Here is a 9,756-nt window from a genome sequence, read left to right on the forward strand (position 1 = left end):
AGGTACCTATTAAATTTTTTGTTATGTTCTGTGATTTCAATTGTTATATCATTATGTAATTATTTGATCTGGAACATGATTATGGCCTTAACTGTTGTCCTTAGGATAGCAATAAAATATATCAAAATACTTACACCAAACATAAAAAAAACCTTGAAAATGATAAACAGGATATTTCCGAACAAGACCGACAATGCTCGGCGGGTGTAAAAACTTAAATACAACATGTCTCTTAAAGTGATTATTAAGGTAGCTATTCACCTTAAAAATAAAATGTTAGAAACCTTTTGTAAGAAATATAAAAATATTATAAAATAGTTTCTCTTGCTCCAGGGTTCAGGGTGTAGTGCTGGTGCCATCTTGGATTGTGATGTCACAGCCACCATCTTTGATTAACTTGACCTTAGGCCTTTATCATGACCTCGGCCTTCATTTTGGATGACTTTGACCCTAGTGACCAGGGACGCAACAGGGGGGGGGGGGGGGGGGCAAGAGTATTTTGCTCCCCCCCCCCCCCTTCTGAAACCTTGAAGTGGGGGTTAAACGGGGGGCCAAGAAAGTGCTGTGGAATCAATTTTTATAAAATAAAACTGCTTAAATAGCACCATTTTCCACCTTGAAATACAAATTTTCCCGGGGGAGGACCCCCAGACCCCCCGCTTCCATAGGGGGCATCGATGATTCTTTATAAAAAGGTATATTGCTCCCCCCCTTTGGGAAATTTAGTTGTTGCGCCCCTGCTAGTGGCCATCTTGAATTGTGATGTGACGGCCACTCTCGTCCGTTCGAGAAGGATGCCAGGGTATATTAGTGACGCCGGCTTCCGCAGTAATTCGAAGAGTTCGGAGAGTTCCGCGAGTGAAGGGAAGTGCGACATCGGGGAAGAGGGTGAGAGACCCCCTCGAGAGCGACGGGACCACGAGAGTGCGACTGAGTGGCGCGAGGCTGTGTGAGGACAGGCGCGTGGTAAGGTAAGGGGCGAATCACTGTCGAGCCTAGCTCCAGTGACGAGTGTTTATTGTGGAATTTGACACCCTGAGTGACTTGCAAATAAACATTTTTAAGTGCAAGTGATCGGTGATCAGACATTTTAAGTACAAAAATTCATTAGTAATGTAAATATTAGTAATTAATAAAACTGAAATAAAACTTAATTGGGCTATCCCTCACGAACCCAGTTCTCCCCACATAAATTCGTAAAAATACATTAGTAGGTATATATAGTTCATTCTTTGGCAGGGGTGGGGGATCAGCGGCGACCATCTTGGATTGTGACGTCACGGCGGCCATATTGAATGACCGTGACTTTGACCATGACCCCGGTGGCCATCTTGAATCCGCCATCTTTAAATCGAGCGCTCCACTCACTCATGATGAAATTTTCGTCACGGTCGCCATATCGATTTTTTCTGTTCCACTGGAGGCCGCCATCTTGGATACCATCGACTTTATTTCTGTTGTTTGTTCCTAGAGAGTGCCAGTGTCGCTCTTGATTTTTTTCCTGTTCCACTGGAGGCCGCCATCTTGGATACCGTCGACTTTGTTTCTACTGTTAGTTCCTACAGAGCGCCAGCATCGCTCTGTCTCATCACATAAGGTCGATGTTCCATTACCTACCATAGCTATTATGTTCCTTATCGACATATTAAATTTAATTTTTTAAGCAAAATACATTGGAAGCGCTGTGCCTCGAACCATCGCAGCTCTGATCTCTAGGTTGGAAAACATACGCCTTTAACTGCACGGCCATCGAGACATTTACCAGACTGAGATTTAAATAAGGTATATATAAAAATAACATGCATATTCGGACTAGTATTTTTTTTAAATTTTAAGCAATAATAGCACTACTACAAATGTTTAGTTACTTAATTGTTTTCGGTCCTCGGTTCGATTTCCGGCGAGAGTAAACCAGTAATTTGATGATATATTTAAAAAATTCTCAATAAAAAGTAATAAAAACATCTTACACCACACGCAACATTCTGAATTATGTCACCACTTGTATCAATTATCGTGAAAGGCGCCATCTTGAAAATCTTTATTTATTATCCGATTTTAATGAGAAAAAGTTCAAAATTCACCAAAAAATTAACTTATTAGAATACTGATTGATTAGATCGATCCCCGTCCTTTGGTTCGAAACCAGTAAGAGCAAAAAATAAAAAACGACAGATCCTTCCTCCACAGAAGCCACCTACAGACTGACCTACCACCACCAATAACAAGGTATATACATATATCGTCAGCTGGTATGACGTCATGTCTACCATATTATCTTCGTCCGCTGGAGATCACCATCTTGTTTTTGTCTGCTAGAGTGTGCTGATGGCATGTTAGTATAATTTTCTGTTCAACATACCATTGACCTCGACTGTAGGCATTGAACTTTGACCTTAACCTTAAACTTTGACCTTGACCTCGAAATTTGACTTTGACCTTGACGACCATCACGGATCCGACATTTTGTGTTCAGTACATGCTACCAGGCTGGAGAGACAAAAGGGTCATACTATCTATTATTTTGGAAGCACTAACATCAAAAAGGCAGCACATTTTGGAATCACAATTAAAACGGCAACACATTTGAAAGCACAATCAACAAAAAGGAAACACATTTTGGACGCACCGTCAATCAAAAGGAAACACATTCTACAAAACGAAAGCTCATTTAACGAAAAGGAGGTACATTCTCACGTACATTCAACTCGGTAGGATGCGATCGTCAATTTTAAGTTAGGATATAATGTCTCCATCAGTCTATGAATCCATCAGTTTTTAGTTCCATAAGTCATTGGCTCCAATAGTCATTGGCTCCATCAGTCATTGACTCCAACAGTCTTTTGGCTCCAACTGCCTTTTGCTTCAACAGCTCCAATGATATTTGGCTAGAATTCTACGAGTCTAAGAGACTATGAGGCTACAAGGCTACGAGTCTACAAGGATCTAGCTGGTTACGAGTTATACATGGCTGCGAGACTGCATGGCTAAAAGGCTGCGTGGCTACGAAACTAAATGACTATGAAGCTACAAGGATACAAGTCTACTCGGCTCCAAATGACTGCAAGACTACATGGCTACAAGACCACTTGGCTACAAACCTTCAATTCTACGAGTCTACAAGACTCCTCCAACTGCCTACGAGTCTACAAAGCTGCAACTACTCCAGCAGCATTATGTTATAAGATTACAAGACTACTTGTTTACGTAGCTAAAAGTCTACGAGGCTACTTGGCTACGTAGCTACAAGTCTACGAGGCTACAAGACATCATGACTACGCGACTACGAACCATGAGGTTACGAGACTACGTGACTACGAGTCTTCAAGTTTTCGAGACTGCGAGGCTACAGAGCTACGAAGCTTTTAGAACACAAGTTTACGAGACTGCGAGGATACAGGACTGCAAGTCTACATGATTACTTGACTACGAAGCTACAAGTCTACAAGGCTCCAATTGCTGCATCTGTCTTCGGCTGAAATTTCTCTTTGGCTCCAACTGCTCCAGCAGCATTATGTTATAACATTACAAGCAGTGGCGTAGCCAGGATCTGTGAATGGGGGGTGTTAAGAAGCATGGCCCCCCCCCCCCCCGGATTAAAGCGGGGGGTCTGGGTGTCCTCCCCCGGGAAAATTTGGATTTTAAGGTGTAAAAATAGTGCTATTTTAGCAGTTTTCGGTACTTAAATTTAAATATTGTAATGGTAAAAATTTTATTAATTTTAATATGAAATTTGTTTGAGTGATGAATAAGAAATTAATTAAAGATTTGGTGCTAAAGGGGGGGGGGGGTTGAACCCCTAACCCCCCCCCCTGGCTACGCCCCTGATTACAAGGCTACTTGGTTACGTAGCTACAAGTCTACAAGGCTCCAATTGCCGCATGTCTTCGACGGAATTTTCTCTTTTGCTCCAACTGCTCCAACAGCATTATAAGATTACAAGGCTACTTGGTTACGTAGCTACAAGTCTACGAGGCTCCAAGGCATCATGACTATGTGACTACGAGTCACGTGGTTACGAGACTATGCGATTGCAAGTCTACGTGGTTATGTGTTCGCGAGGCTACAAGATTACGAAGCTTCCAGAACACAAGGTTAAGTGATTACGAGGCTACAGGACTACTAAGCTTCCCGAACACAAGGTTACGTGATTTCAAGGCTACTTGGTTGCGTAGCTACAAGTCTACGAGGCTCCAAGGCATCATGACTACGAAGCTTCCAGAACACAATGTTTCGAGACTACGAGGCTACAGGACTACGAAGCTTCTAGGACACGAGGCTACGTAGCTACGAGACTACATGACTCTAACTGACTACAATAGCACCATTCAGTGGCGAGAGTTAATTTATCTCATGCAAAATAACCTGTTTAAAGTAGTGTCGATTATTTTCAACAGATGTCACCGCATTTTGCTTACAGGTAAATATTACTTACTACACGCCCAAGCCAACTGTGGTCCCGGGAAAAATGTGAACTACCCAAGGTCAGACGGACCCCTCCCTCCGCCGTCATCCCTTCCGCCACACTGTCCCCTCCCTTCCCCTAGTCCGCCTCAAGAGTCGAAGCGCATGTCGCGGGTGTGAAGGCAAGTAGAGTTGTTACCATAAGTCACGACACAGTGCGCGGATACGAGAGTATCGCTTTTCAAGTATTACACGTATCCTTTGAAAGCGGAGCAAGGTTTCGAAGCGTGCGTGACTGTAATATAACGTGTATTGACAAATGGCATCGGGCAGTGCAACAAAACACAAAACTATACATAGCCAGTGCAGGGAAGTGATTAGCAATGTGATTGCATTTCGTGATCAGGAGAAGGCATCAGGCAAACTTACCCATCCATTATGTAATGCAACAAAGCGTGCGGCCGCAGCGACAGGGAAATCGAAAGGAACAATATGCAAAATTAGAAAAGAAAGTAAAGAAGCCGCTATCAGTGGGGAAATTTTGCGCACACCAGGAAAGAAAAGAAAAGCAAGTAGTAACAAGATATCGGTTGATGAGTTTGACCTTGGGGTAATACGGCGCACCGTATAACAGTTTTATACGGTGAAAGAAGAGGTTCCAACACTTAATAAGCTTCTTACAGTGTTAAAAGAAGAAATAAATTTCCCTGCAGGGCCGGTGCGTCCATATAGGCGAACTAGGCAACCGCCTAGGGCGCCAAGTAGCTGGGGGCGGCGCAGCACGACACATAACAGCTCATATAATATGTTTAACGATTATTGAAACTAGATGAAAATGGATTTTTGTAACAGTTTGGAATGTTTATATTGATATAAGTAATTATTCAAAGTCAACGGTGACCTTTTTATGATTTGTAATAAGTAAACAAGGAAGAAGAAAAAAACACAAGCCTGCTTACATTTGATTGTTGACAAAATCTTAGGCTTACGAGAATTATTTTAGGCAAGGGGTGGGGGGGGGGGGGGCATTAAGGTTTTTCGCCTAGGGCGCCAATTTACCTTGCACCGGCCCTGTTTCCCTGGACGAAAAGAAAAATCCTGCATAAATTGGGTTTCCGGTTCAAAAAATGCAAGAATAAAAGGAAAATATTAATGGAACGCAATGACATTGTTGCTTGTAGGGGCAAATATTTACGTCGAATGAAAGCAAATGAGCAGGCTGGTGAAAAAGAAAAAGAAAACAGTGGTGTACATTGACGAAACCCGGATTCACCCGACGTACACTGTAAGCAAGTGTTGGCAAGACAACGAAACACCCGGTGTTTTGAAGAATGACAGCGCTGGTAAACGTTGGATAATCGTACATGAAGGTTGCGATCTAGGTTTCATTCCAGGTGCATATCTCATTTTCAAGTCCAAAGGTAAAAGTGGCGATTATCACGACGAGATGAACTTCGCAAACTTTTCCAGATGGGAGCAAGACAAGCTTATTCCAAATCTGCCTGCTAATTCGTTGGTTGTAATGGATAATGCCCCTTATCATTCCGTTGAGTTAAATAAGCCACCAACAGCCGGTACAAGAAAACAAGATATCATCCAATGGTTACAGAACAACAACATTCCGCATGACAATGATATGACAAAATGTGAACTCCTCCAGCTCGTTCGTGGTCGACGTCAACCTCCCAGGTTTCGCATAGATGAGATGTTAGAAGAACATGGGCATGAAGCAAGGGCGCCCATATAATAATTTGTAGGGGAGGGGGGCAGACTTAGGGGTATGAAGTATTTTTAATATTTTGGAAGACTTAACTGCGGCTTGTTACTAGCCATAAAATAGTTCCAGTTCTGACCCTGCTAAAATATTTTGTCCTGTTACTAAAATAATAGACCACAGTACTTATTCGCCATAAAAAAAATTTTATTGGCTACTTTATTAATTAAATATTAACTATTTTATTGAAACAAATGAAGTTTTAGCAACACAAATGCAGGAATACAGTCATATTTTTGCAGCCTCTCGGGTACACGAATATCAAGAATACAGTCCTTCAACTAATTGCTCTCTTTACCCCTAAATAAATGTCGCGTACAAATAAATTAAAATAATAATAAAGTTTAAAACGTGTTGGTCAAAAGATACAACTTTGGGAGAGAAACGATTTAAATATGTTATCACAGTCAGAAAACAGTTGTTTTTAAATGTAACACCTGAACTACGCTTATAATTATAGTCAAAAATTGTTTCACAATTAAATGAATATTACTATGTTTCGATATGAATCATAATTGCTTACCATTTAGAATTAGCACAGATGGATTCAGTAGTCGAGGACTATAAGTTTATTTAGTGATAGTAAAGCGCAGAAAAAATTAGTTTATTATTAAACTAGACAATTTAACCAAACAGTATTTAGACGCTAAGGAATTAAGTGACACCAAAACCAATGAAAATAATCGAAAATTTCTAAATGCTGACACAACTCATATATCAGCTTTCCACAGAAGAGTTTAGTTCGGCGCAATTTATCCACTCAAAACAACGGGACACTATGTCGACGCGTATTTTAAGAATATAAGAAGATCCACATCGAAGTATAATTTTTCTTTCGTGTCGTGTGGTGCGGGCCTCCATGTGTGGTGCGGGCCCATAGGCTACAGCCTAGATAGCCTGGGCGTAAATACGGCCCTGATAAACCATTACATGGCATGTTCAGTACTTAACTTCAGAATCAAGAGTACATTCGAACCTCGATTTTACGGAGCCCAGACTGAACGAAGCCGCGATTTTACGAATACATTTTTCAGGAACCATCTAAAATTCGGAAAATTTGACACCAAAATATATTTAATAAAAAATAAAAAACACTATGAAAACATAAAAATATTAATTTCTAATGCATAGAGTATTCATATTTTAAAGCTAATACAACAGCCATTTACCGTTAGTGAATATTGTATAAGTTATTGCAGCATCAAACACAAAATTGAAAAGAAAAAATGTACTAGGTACACTTTATTTGTCGCAAAGTTCGAAATTTCTTCGATTGAAAAATTATGTCAAGGCCGTAAAAATATTTATTTTACCGCAAATGAACTATACTCAACATTCCTTACTCATTCCAACATTTCCAGCTCATGAGCATAGCAACTGAGCTTGAAACCTTGTGAAGCGTGAGAGAAAGAAACGATATTGAGTAGCTACTTCCTCTCCTTTCCGCTAATATCCAGCAACCCATGCCATTATCTTGACATGTGTCGCATTTATTACCTTCGCTGCATCGGTTTCCCAGTAAACAACGCTCAAAAATGGTATAAGTCACGCAGCAAGTAGACGCGACGAGCGGATTTTCAACTAAGCTTTTTTTTTAACTTACTATACAAACAAGTAATTCCCTATGGCTATCACAAATTCAAGGGCTTCTCGCACTAATATGTACTGTGTTTTTAATGAATGTCTGTCGTTACAGAGCAGCGTTTTTCTTCACCAAATAAGCCTATGATTAGAGACCGTAAAAATTCGCGGATTCCTTTCGAGACAGGCTGGAATCCAAACTCGTTTAGCTTAATGCTGCGTCAGTGATTGGACCACAATTTACCTGAAGGACTCTGAGCCAATGGCAAACACTCAACAAAAGAAGTATCGAATCATAAGAATCGCAATAAACTGGTGTCCCGAGTCGGTAGCCAATGACCAGGTGATAGTTGCCCGAGTACATAGAGAATCGTTGAGTCTATCCTAGTGGTCATTGAAACCGCGAATTTTTCCAGTCCCTACCTATGATCACTTTTATGAAACAGTAGAGGTGTACACTGAACTGCGTGCTTGTTCTCCTCGATTATGTTACTAAAAGTGCGTTCATTAATATTTTTCCAGCCGATCTGTTAAAGATTAACTGATAAATATGATAAGGTGAAGTCCATAAAAATACAAGGCAGGGAATTCTTCCAGCTCATCAACCCGACCCTGGAGAGTCACGTCTGTGTTCAGTCGTCTCTGGAAAGGAGTGGACAAGTTTGCAAACTCAAATGTAAATTTATTTTAGTAGCACGCGTCTTATGAAAAGGAAAGATATCCAAGAATGGCATGTCGGACAACCTACTGTCACCACACAAAAGTTAACATGATGCAATGCGTGGTGCAATTGTGTTTAGTCGCTGTGATGTCACTTTTATATCACTCGTGCAATGAGGCAAGTTGTGGAATGTTAAAAAAAATAAGGGGAGGGCAGAGGGCAGACATTGTTTTTACTATTTAATATTATATATATATATATATATATATTCCGTTCAATAAATTATAACATGTATCTTCACGGGGTGGGGTGTTTAAAATTTTATGAAGATAACGATTTTACGAATGCAATCAAGCGACCGTGAGCGTACGTAAAATCGAGATTCCAGTGTAAATTGCTTCCGAGTCTACTGAAGGTAGCGGAATCCTTATCCCTTTAAACACTTTTGAAGGGAAAAAGTGGTTTTCCTCTAAATTCAAAATTCCAACATAAATTTTACGTTGTAGACTTTTCTGAACAATAATTCTTATTTGAGTAACTTTAAAGGTGTAAGCTTACTTTAAAAATTGTGAATATTCTGAGTGGATGTGACGAATGAGGAAAATTAAGAAACACTACATAATAACAATGGTTTTTATCTTTACACTTTTCACTGATTTATTTACACTTAATTTATTTATACTGACTGAATACACTAAACTAAATCTAGACCAGGTGCATAAAACTGTAGACCTAAACACTATTGAAAAATCTCTGTTTTGAGATGTTATTTGTGAACATACACATTATTATGACGAAAAAGTAGCAAAACATTTCGCCGTCTGCAAGCACATGTCAACTGTCGCGTCGTCTAACTCTGACTGGTCTAAATCTGTTGTGTTGTGTTATCGCGTGAGCTTGGGTAGGATTTCGAAGGGGAATGACTCGCCACGGGCGTTGCGCTTGAACAGCGTTTTCTCCCCGTTCACAACACCTTATATCGCAGCAGCAGAAACTAATGCTTGAACTAACAAAAAATGAAGTAGACATGTAAAAAACGATATACAATAATATCTTCGTGCTGAAACACTTCTACATAATACCGAATTTAAATAATTTTCTTTAAAGTAAAACACCTGACTACACTATATATTTTTTTTCCTTCCCTGAAATCTAGGGGGGGGGGGCACTCCCCCTCCCCCCCTGCCCCCGGGTATGGGCGCCCTTGGCATGAAGTAATAAGATTACCACTATGTATGGAACATTGTGAAATCATGTGTTGCTGAAAAAAAATGTCGCTCAATCATCACGTACCATTGAAAACATCACAACAGAAGCAATCAATAGCGTCACCAAA

The sequence above is a fragment of the Bacillus rossius genome, chromosome 2, assembly GCF_032445375.1.
Source record: "Bacillus rossius redtenbacheri isolate Brsri chromosome 2, Brsri_v3, whole genome shotgun sequence".
Lineage (NCBI taxonomy): Eukaryota > Metazoa > Arthropoda > Insecta > Phasmatodea > Bacillidae > Bacillus > Bacillus rossius.